The 11,756-nt window shown below is 36.7% G+C and overlaps 1 long non-coding RNA gene across 1 annotated transcript in view; it reads left to right on the top strand.

The window, feature by feature from the left end:
* Positions 1-8,528, top strand: part of LOC121038748 (uncharacterized) — a 33,604-nt gene extending 25,076 nt beyond the window's left edge. Inside the window, exon 4 of the long non-coding RNA XR_005794484.1 lies at positions 8,243-8,528. This is a non-coding gene — a long non-coding RNA (uncharacterized LOC121038748). The remainder of the gene's footprint in view (positions 1-8,242) is intronic.
* The last annotated feature ends 3,228 nt before the right edge of the window (positions 8,529-11,756 follow it).

Below are 11,756 nucleotides of genomic sequence, written 5' to 3'. Positions count from 1 at the left end.
AAAAAAAAAAAAAAAAGAGGTTAGAGTGGGAGAGAGCCAAAGCATAAGAGACTGTTGAGAACTGAGAGCAAACTGAGGGTTGATGGGGGGTGGGAGGGAGGAGAGGGTGGGTGATGGGTATTGAGGAGGGCACCTTTTGGGATGAGCACTGGGTGTTGTATGGAAACCAATTTGACAATAAATTTCATATATAAATAAAAAAAATAAAAATATAAATAAAAAAATAAAAAAAATAAAAAAATTAAAAATTAAAAAAAAATAAATTTATTTAATAAATAAAATTAAATTTTAAAATTAAAAAAAAAAGGAAAAAAAAGAAGAATTGCATGTATAACCAAGCAAAATACCACACAGGAAATAATTTTTTAACCTTAAGAGCATGAATGATATCACAGTATAACACTAAACAGTCATGGCATTCTTATGACTAAATAATTGTAACAATTATAATTATAATATAATTGTAAATAATTGTAATAATTATAAATGAGTTAAACTCATCCAGTAAAAGGGAAGAGTCAGATTGTATACAAAATAAAAGTAATTCTACACTGTAAAGAAAGAGAAACTTAAAACTGAAAGAAAAAAAGCATTAAATAAGACACTTCATATGCAAAAGGGTGCAATTCACAGAGATAAGAATTAGGGATACCTCAGGGCGCCTGGGTGGCTCAGTCAGTTGGGTGTCCGACTTCAGTTCAGGTCATGATCTCACGGTTCGTGAGTTCGAGCCTCACGTCAAACTGTGTTGACAGCTCAGGGCCTGTAGCCTGTTTTGGATTCTGTGTCTCCCTCTCTCTCTCTGCTCCTCTCCTGCTCATGTTCTGTCTCTCTCTCAAAAATAAATAAAGATTAAAAAAAATAAAAAAAAAAAAGAGTTAGGGATATCTATGTACATATGACATAGCATTAATATAAGCATAGTCCTTAAAGCAAAAGTTAAGGTCTACACAGAGAAGTAGACAGAAGCACATTAATGGCAGGATACTTCAATTCATCCCCTAGTCCATGACAGATTAAATATACAAAGAAACAAATAAGGATATCATAGACTTAAATAACATAATATAGTAGAGTTATTAATCAATTTTTTGATTCTGAAAACAGAGAATATATCTCATATTTTCCCAATTAAACAGGAAACCTTAATAAATTCCAAAAACAAACAAAAACCAAACAGTACAGACAACTTTTTCTAGAAGCAATACAAGAAAACTAGAAGGCAATAGCATAACAAGGAAACAAAAGCCCCACTTGGAAAATAAAATATCTTGGGTTAAACAGCTCTTGGGCCCAAGGGAAAAATGGAATTGCAGACTATTTGGATAAAAAAGTAATAAAAACATTACATATCAGAATTTATGTGTTACTGCTAAAAGAGTGTTCAGAGGAAAGTATTTTAAATATTTTTATAGTATATCACAATTTGGTTAGAATAGCTAGGGATTGTACTAGGGGATTTCAGAAACCTACTACATACATAAATATCCTATTTAATAAGCAAAAATCACTGGCACCAAAATTATAATCCAAAACTCAATGGAATTCTAGAAATCAAAGTGTCTTTCAAACTCTTACGATGTCAAAACAAAAATATGAGTCTGGATATTAGCAAGGCAAGTATTTATTAAGGGGGACTATTGCAATAGGGAGATACTCAAAACCTAAGCGAGAAACATCTCTGAGAAGGTGTGGGCAAGCAAAATTTTTATATGCACAGACCAGGGGACAGGTGACTGTGGAAAGAGGAAGGGGGACACTAAAATTGCAAGGAGGGTGGGTCTTGAACTTAATTAACTGTGTCAAATATTGCAAAAGCAGAAAGATCAAGGTAGGAAATTTTAGTTGGTGGTTAGGCACATGGGGTGGAGTTTGCATCTGAGACGGAGCAAACAATTACAGTGCAGAAAGTTTATATAAAGGTCAGTGTCTAACTGTCTTTTAGCAAACTAACGTTACATCAAGCATTAAGTTTGACCAGTTTTGTCACTGGCTATCAGTGGCTGCTTAAATGATTTTGTTTTTTAAGTGGATATAAATTGCATATGTATCAGGTCATGTTGATACAAACATATCCTAGACTATAGCTCTATAAATGTTCCAAAGTAGGTCTTATCCACAGGTCATTAAATTACAAAGCAGCTAGAATATTTCACCGTATTAACTAATAAGAAAGAATGAAGCATCCAAGTGAAATTAAAGATCAGCAAAATAAATGTAAGAAAACAGAGAAGATTAAAAAGATAAAAGTAGAAACTACTTAATTATAAAATAAAAATGGTAGAATTAAATAACCCAAGAGCTGGTTGCTTGAAAAAAGAAAAAAAAAACTTTTAAGTATGTTAATTAAGAAAAAAAGCACAAATATACATGATGCAATAATTTGGAAATTCTAGGTAAAATGGGTTTGTTTTAAGAAACTATAATATACCCAGGGTGCCTGAGTGGTTCAATCAATTAAGCATCTGACTCTTGGTTTTGGCTCAGGTTATCATCTCATGGTTCATGAGATTGAGTCCACATTGGGCTCTGTGCTGACAGCATGGAGCCTACTTGGGGTCCTCTCTCTCTCTCTCTCTCTCTCTGCCCCTCCCCATGCTCTCACTCACTTGCTCTCAAAATAAATATATAAACCTTAAAAAAAAGAAAGTAGCTGTAATATGCCAAACTGATCTGCAAAGAAACTGAAAGTCTAAACAAATTAATTACTTAAAAGAAAGTATAAAGAGCTATCCCACACACACACACAAAAACACTTTTTATAGGCTGTTACACTGCAACCTTAAAGGATAGATAATTCCAAAATTATTTAAGGTATTCCAGCACACAGAGAAAGAAGAAACCTTCCAAGTTCTTTATATGAAACAAGAATAATTTAGATACTAAATCTGATAAAGACTATAAGGAAAGGAAATGCCCATTAATTTCACTTATTGATGAAATAATACTAAATAAAATATTAGGACATGGAATCATGCAATATCTTAAAAGAACAGTATGACAGAATGGGTTTATTTCAGGAATACAAAGGTGATTAAATATTAGGACATACATTTTATGAATAGATACAAAGAATATCAACTACAGACTTTGAAACAGGATTTGATCAAAACTTAAAATCTACTTTTGAATCAAAATGTTTATAAAAGAATAAGAATAGAATATACTACTTTAACATAAATCTATTTTAATGCCCAAGACAGCTTCTGTTTGATAGAAAAATGTTAGAAGCACTCCCACTAACAAAAAGTTTAAAAAATAATGACTACTATTTTCACCAACGTTTTCCTAGCTAATGCAATTATCTTTATAATTTGGGGAAAAATTAGAAGTTAAAAAATATTGGAAATAAGTATGCTGCTCCCATTCAACATTGTACTAGAGGTTTCAGCCAAGGCAATTAGGCAAGAAAATAAAATAAAAGGCATCTAGATTAAAAAAGAAGTAAAACTATTTCTATCTGCAGATGACATAGTTTTATATATATAGAAAGTCCTAGAGAATCTACAAATCCATGGGGGCTAATAAATGAGTATAGCAATGTTTCAGAGATACAGCATCAATATACAAAAATAATTGTATTTTTATGCATTAGTAATAATAATCCAAAATTGAAGAAAATACTTCCATTTACAATAGTATTAAAAAGAACAAGAAAGTTAATATAAATTTAACAAAAGAAGTGAATGGCTCATAGTTAAAAAATAAAACATCATTGAAAGAAATTAAAGAAGACTGGAAATTGAACAAACACTCATGTTTATAGATTGGAATACCTAATGTTAAGATGACACTACTCCCCCACATTAACCTACAATACAATGCCTGTCAAAATTCCAATCGCCTTTTTGCAGAAATGGAGAAGCTGGTCCTCAAGTTCAAGGGGCAAGGGGCCTTATAGAGCTAAAACATCTTGAAAAAGAAGCACAATATTCTAGTTATAAAAATAAGTAAGATAGGGGCGCCTGGGTAGCTCAGTTGGTTAAGTATCTGACCCAGCTGAAGTCATGATCTTGTGGCTCATGAGTTCGAGCCCCACATTGGGCTCTGTGCTGACAGCTCAGAGCCTGGAGCCTGCTTCAGATTCTGTGTCTCCCTCTCTCTCTCCCCCTTCCCCACTCATACTCTGTCTGTCTGTCTGTCTGTCTCAAAAATAAACATTAAAAAAATAAATAAGATATAGGGATATAATGAACAGCGTGGGGAATATAGTCAATAACACTGTTACAATTTTATATGATGACCGACTTATTATGGTGACTATTTTGTATATAAATATCAAATCATGTTATACACCTGAAACTAATACAACATTGTATGTCAATTATTTTTTCAATAAAAAAGACTTTCAGATGTATAACAAAAGAAAAAGTTCAAAGTTCGAACATACAATTCTCCATTTGAAAACTTACTTTAAAGCTCCAGTATTCAAGGCTATGTGGTACTAGCATAAGGATACACATACAGATGAATGGAATGAACTGAGAGTCCAGAAAAAAACCCATACACTTATGGTAAAATGATTTTCAATAAGAGTGTCAAGACAATTCAATGGGGGGAAAGAATAGTCTTTAATGAATAGTTCTGTGACAATTGGAATCTACAAACAAATGAATTTAGAACTTAAGTACCACCCACTATACACAAAAATTAACTGAAACCAGATTAATACCTAGATATAAGGGCTAAAGCTATAATAAAACATAGATATAGATCTTTGTGACCTTGCATTAGTCAATGGTTTCTTAGATATGGCACCAAAAGCATAAGCAACAAAAGAAAAAAAATAGATAAATTGGACTTCATTAAAATTAGAAATTTTTGTGCTTCCAGAACATTACCTAGAAAGTGAAAAGACAACCAAAGAATGGGATAAAGTGTTTTCAAGTCACATTTTAAAAAAATTCTGCAGGGGAAGAGTTACCATAAAATAAGTCGAAAGGTAATGGCTACTTGAGGAAATTCATTTTATATTTGTATCACAAAGGGATAATTTTCCTAATATAAAAGCGCACCTACAATAACTAAAGGAAAAAACAACCCAATAAAAAATGGACAAATCATATGACCAGATAATTCACAGAAAAGGTAATACAAATGATTCAAACATAAAAAAAAAAGTAAACTTCTTTCACAGTAGAATGCTAGTTAATGTCCTGCTAAGTGATCATTTTTGAACTGTTTGATTAGCAGAGAAAATAATTTGATAATAATGTATTGTGTGGCTGAGCCTGTGGGGAACTAGGCACTCTAATTTCCATGAGAGGATGAATTGCCCCCATGAAGAGAGATTTTGGCAGTAACTTTAAAAGTTACAAATTCACATACCTTTTGACCCAACAGTTCTGTCTCTAGGAATTTGTCCTACAGATAGATTCAAATGTGTATGAACTAACATTTGTACAAAGTTATTTATTAAGATCTTAGTAGTTTAAAAAAGAAAACTTCTTTATGTCCATTCAAGAATTCTCTGAGCTGTATAAGAGAATGAGACTACTCTGTGTACTGAAATGGAAGGCTGCCATAGACATACTGTTGCATGTATGTAACAAGTAAGGTGCAGAAGACTATAGCCTAAACCACTTGTCTAAAATGATCTGTGGTGTGTGTATGTGTGAGTGTGTTTTCTTACATGTTGTAAAATATCTCTGGGGGCTCCTGAGTGGCTCAGTCAATTAGGCGTCTGACTTTGGCTCAGGTCATGGTCTCGTGGTCGGTGAGTTTGAGCCCCGCGTCGGGCTCTGTGCTGACAGCTCAGAGCCTGGAGCCTGTTTCAGATTCTGTGTCTCCCTCTCTCTTTCTGACCCTCCCCCATTCATGCTCTCTCTCTGTCTCAAAACTAAATAAACATTAAAAAAAATGTTTTTTTAAATAAAGTATCTCTGGAAGGATACATAACAAACTGACCAATATTGGCTAGGGGATGTGGTTGTGGTGAGACTTTTTACTGTTTATCCTTTGACCTTTTTCAATTTTATGTTTTAAGTAATCTCTACACCAAGGTGGGTCTCACTCACAATCCCTGAGATCAAGAGTCATGTGCTCTACCGACTGAGCCAGCCAGGTGCCCCAACTGTTTTCAGTTTTGAATCATGAAAATCATAATCTATTTTTAAGATAATGAACTAAGAATATAAGAGGATTTCTGTAAAAATAAGTAATGAATCTTTAAAAAAATGTTTTTAATGTTCATTTTTGAGAGTGTGATAGAGCATGAATGGGGGAGGGGGAGAGGTGGGGGTGGGGAGGGACATAGAATCTGAAGCAGGCAGGCTCCAGGCTCTAAGCTGTTAGCACAGAGCCTGACTTGGGGCTAGAAACCACGAACTATGAGATCATGACCTGAGCCAAACTCAGACGCTTAACTGACTGAACCACCCAGGTGCCCCCAAAAAGTAATTAATCTTAACCTCACATTTATGAACTATGTGTGAACAAAATTACCTCTTTGCTTTTTCCCCCTGAAATGGCCAACTTTTTTTGAATATTTGATAAACCACCACTAGTTGACTACTCTTTGAGCAATTCTGTCCTAGAACATTAAACATTAAGATCCCAAAGAGTCCACCACAGATGGACTCAGGATCTGTCTATATTGCCTTAGGACTAAGTATTATATTCTTATACCAGAAATTAAATGGGATCTTATTTAGAGAAATTTAGTTCTTAATTCAATTCAATAAATATTTGTTGAAAACCCATTATGTAATGTAACTTGTTATGGAGAGATGAATGTATCATGGCTACCATTCTTAAGAAGCCCACAACCATGCTAAAATACCAAACTATACTTAGCCATATAAAATACGTTTCAAAGATCCTAGCAACACCATGGCAACTGGCTAAAATAGCCTTTTATAACACCTCTGTGCCTAAGTTTACACCTGAGAAGATATACATAAAATTGTTATTAGCAATTACCTCTATTGGGTGGGGTTAGTAGGAAGCAGATCAGGACTTGTAAGTTTTTAAATATTAAGAAAATGAAGATGGTGGCATCATGAGTGATTTCATTTAGTTTTAGGATTTTTGTTTTTCAAATGTAAACATAGGAACAAATCAAGAGTTTAAAAAAAAACAAATAGAAGGGGTGCCTTGGTGGCTCAGTCAGTTTAAAGTCCAACTCTTGATGTTGGCTCAGGTTATGATCTTGCGGTTTGTGGGTTCAAGTCCCACATTGGGCTCTCTGCAAAGCCCACTTTGGATCCTCTGTCTTCCTCTCTCTCTGCCCCCTCCCCATTCGTGTGCTCGCTCTCTCTCTCCCTCTCTCAAAAATAAATAAATATTAAAAAAAACACATAAAATTATTTCTTCCCATAATGAAAACAAATTCTTATATACTGCTTTTCCAACAACCTTCACTTAACAGTATCAAAACTTGGCACTTTGTGTTTTCCTTGACCCTTGATAAATTAAGAATAAGTTTGTCTTAAGAAGAATGTATAATATTTCAAAGGATGAGATCATCAACCAAAATGTGAAACCTAGACACTGAATTTATTGTTTACTTAAGTAAGGGAAGGCTATGCTGATCAGACACAGTCTCACTGAGCAAAGCAAATACAGGTTTTATGGGAAATTTTGTTTGGGGAGGTATTGGTTACTGAGGAAGGAGTAGCTGAAAATCAGCCTTAGAGACATGGGTTATAGAAGCATGTTTCCTGTTCCTGAGGTGTGTTTACTGAAGTTGTCACTTATCAGTTAAATAGTTTTTAAAACCAGCTTTGGTGTTTGTTACCATGGCTATAAAAATATCCATCTTTTCCTAGGTTCCTGGGGATATTTTTTTATTCTTAAAAAATAAGTTATGTCTCTTTTTGCCTGCCCTGGATTTAAAAACTAGAGGTTATCTTACACTAAAAGGAAACAATTTCCTTAGTCTAACCATAATTTGTTATTAAAAGGTCTTAATATAGTGTATTCATTTCCTATTGCCAGTGTAACAGATTACTGCATATTTAGTGGTTTGAACAACAAGAATTTACTGTTTTATAGTTCCATAGGTTAGAAATCTGACACAGGCCTCACTAGGCTAAAACTAAGGTGTCGGAAAGGCTGCATTCCTTCTGGTCTCAGGGGAAGATGCTGTTTCGTTTTCCAGCTTCTAGGGGTTGCCTACATTCCTTGCCTCACCGCCCCCTTCCTTCTCCTCCAAAGCCAGCAACATAGCATTCCTTTGACTCTGCTTCCGTTGTCACATATTTCTCTGATCCTTCCTTCTACCTCTCTCTTTCCCTTATAGGGACTTTTATGATCACATTGGGTCCAACTGGACAATCCAGGACATTCTCCCCAAATCTGGTTGAAGGGAGGTCCAAGACTGGTATGGTAGCTCAACACCACCACCAACTGACCCTTCTGTCTTGCTGTATACCATACTTGGCAATGACCGGTCAGACTCCAGAATCATGCATGTGTTCCAGGCAAGAAGCATGAAATGGAAGAGGCGGTACCAGAAATAGTATTCAGCTTACATTTCATTTGCCAGAACTGAGTTATAGGACAACCTCTAATGGCAAGGACATCTGAGAAGGTAAGTTAGCTTTCTTACATCTCTAAAAAGGGAAGGAAAATGGAGATACGTGTTGGAACAAGGGATAGATGTGCTAACCTACCAGAATGACTGCAAGAACTAGATGAACTTAACAAAGAACTTTGTCCGGTTACTGAAGAGCAGGGACCAGGTGCTAGAATTTTAGTGGACGACTTGCTACATGTGTTATGTAATACCTGGTGACAGGTTAGGTGTGGCTTCTACTCTCCTCCACTCCTCAGGGCTGAGTCACAAGATATGAGGGCAAACCTGATGCAGACAGTTTCACCTTAGGACAGCCACCCCATCTGTTCCCTCCCCGTGTTACCCGTGTGCAATCCCCTGCTTGTTACATAGTCTCTTCAGGAGCAAATGCCAAGTCACATGCCTCCCAGTGCAGCTGCAACCCATCAGTGAGATTTCACAATGAATGCTTCTGTAAACCAGGTGCAATCTGACCTGCTAACATTCCACGTTTATCTTACTTTGCTACATTCTGGAGAGCTGAGTGGCAAGAAGGCAAATTTAAGGTCATATCCCCAGGGTCCCTTGGTCTGATGTAGGAGTTCAGACCAGCTGAAACCCCTTTTCTTGCAGGAACCAAGTACCTAAAAAAAATCATCCCTTTCTTCCTCTCCAATTCAGAATCAGTTGAAAGAGATACAGAATCAGACAAATGAAGGTCAAACTATCAGCTTCATAAAGCTGACTGGAAGACACGGCCAAGTGGGCACTCTCACACTTTTCCCAGAGTTATCCAGTAGTCACTGGCACAGTGGAACAACACAGTCTTCCCAGTGGAATAAAGTCCCCGGAGAGGAAAGCTGACACGCTGTCTGCAAAACACTGGACTAGAGAGGGTGGGGGAAGGGCTGAGCTGTTTATTCTCCCCAGCTTCCCTAGGGAGGAGTAAATGAGGGGTGGAGAGAAGCTCAGTAATTCTCAGTTTTCCAGGAAGTTTGAGGTCACCAGGGAACAAATGAGCAGCCAGGTTAGAAAAACGTTTTGGTCTAGTTCAAATTACTGTTTATGGAAACACAAGGGGTGGAGAGAACTCTTCTTCCCTATATCTAGGAAAGCTCATTTTGTGTTTGTGTGTGCGTTGTTTTTCTTCTTTTTTCCTAATGTTTATTTCTGAGAGAGAGAGAGGGAGAGAGAGAGAGAGAGAGAGAGAGAGAGAGAGAGAGCGAGCGAGCTAGAATGAGTGGGGGAGGGGCAGAGAAGAGGGACAGAGGATCTGAGATCTGAAGCTGGTTCCTCGCTGACAGCAGAGAGCCACATTTAGGGCTCAAACTCATGAACTGTGAGATCATGACCTGAGCTAAGATGCTCAACTGACTGAGCCACCCAGGTGCCCCTGTTGTTTTTCTTTTTAATTAAACTTTTTTTTTTGAGATAATGGTAGATTCACATACAGTTGTAAGAAATAATGCAGAGAGATCCCATCCAGCTTTCTCCGGTGGTAACATTTTGCAAAACCATAGTACAATGTCACAACCAACATATTGACATTGATACAGTCAAGGTACAGATTATTTCCATCAACACAAGGACCCTTCATCTTGCCATTTTATAACCATGCTCATTTCTTGTCCCCCACACTCCAGAAAGGGTTGGTTTAATGCGCTCTACTGTTTTCATAAATGGTAGATTTCCTCTGATGTATTTTCCTTCCTTTTAATACACGCAAGTAAAGACACTTGCTTTCAATTTCTTTGTATCAGTAGGACTGTCTTTAGGCACCAAAAAGGTTTTGCCTCTAGGCTTGTGTTAACACTCTTTTTGTTTGAGAGTCATATTACCTAGTCATATTACCTACAGTCATAAAACATTTCTCTGGGGAAAGGTGTGGGTAGGAAAATAAGTTCATTCATAAAATATCCTTCAGACATTCTTCACTAAGTTTGTAAATACCATGATCAATACAGATTTCATTTTTCCTTTGTTCAATCTCTGGAGCAGATTTTATTTTTAAGATGGTTGTGAAAATGAACTGTCTCCCTCCTGCTTAAGTCTTCAATAGCTAAATAGTGTTCTTTGATTGTATCAGAAACTAAAACACAATTAGAACTTTATTTTTTTTGTGTGGACCCATCATGACATACCTCAGTTTCTCAGGACATGTCTCTCACTGGGTTTACTTCATAGAATTTCTGGAATCATCTCAGAAGACTCCCAGAAATACCCTCACCTCACCTGTTTCACCACCCTGTCCCTCCAGTTCTCCTGGTTTTGAAGTCCCCTTCTGGCCTTATGTTTCTTTTTTTTTTTTTTTTAAGTTTATTTATTTATTTTGAGAGAGAGAGAGCATGTGAGCAGGGGAGGGGCAGAGAGAAAGGGAGAGAGAGGGAGAGAAAATTCCAAGCAGGCTCCGTGCTGCCAGCAGAGAATCCGATGTGTGGCTCGAACCCACGAATGGTGAGATCATGACCTGAGCCAAAATCAAAAGTCAGATGCTTAACTGACTGAGCCACCGAGGCACCCCTGGCCTCACTTTCATCCCTAGCTTGGAGGCCCTACCACCCATCATCATTTGCAGGCTTCCTGACCCTCTCACATTCTTACTCTCCTGTTCCACCTGTACTGTAACCCCCAGACAATTGTCTTCTTCATTCCCATTAGGAGGCAACTTGGCAAAGAACATACCATATTAGGTTTTACATGTGACAAATATAGATTCAGATCTTAATTCTGAAGCTTTTATTCTTTTATCTACAGCAGACATTTATTAATTTTTGCTCACCATCATCCAACCCCTTTTCTTTTGGCAACAGCATCACAATTCTTTAGCGAATTACCTGTCCAACCCTCTAGGCTTGGAGGCAGCTCCCCTAAGCATATGAGCCTTGCTAGGACAAACAGTTTCTGTCTCTCTGGAACTGGACTCTGGAATGGAGTGATCCAAAGCATTAAGTGATTCACATAGGCAGCTATTTGTTTCTACTACCAAGACCTGTGAAAACATTTTGTCCTTTACATACTGGTTCATTAGCCTCCCCTTTGTTTTGATAGCTTGCACATATCCTTTCAATGAAATTGCTTTTTATCTTCTATTAGCCAGAGTAATTTTCTGTTGTTTGCAACCATGAGACCCTAATGTGCTAGCGGTAGAAGCTTATATTAGTGCCTTAAATTCTGTGTAACCAAGACAAATTACATATACATACATGGATGTCACGAGCACTAAATGTGAAAACAAACCTAATGGTTCTGGCATGTAAGA

Source organism: Herpailurus yagouaroundi, unplaced genomic scaffold, assembly GCF_014898765.1.
Source record: "Herpailurus yagouaroundi ecotype Mexico unplaced genomic scaffold, PumYag 166, whole genome shotgun sequence".
NCBI lineage: Eukaryota > Metazoa > Chordata > Mammalia > Carnivora > Felidae > Herpailurus > Herpailurus yagouaroundi.
This window is presented reverse-complemented; position numbering and strand designations above follow the sequence as displayed.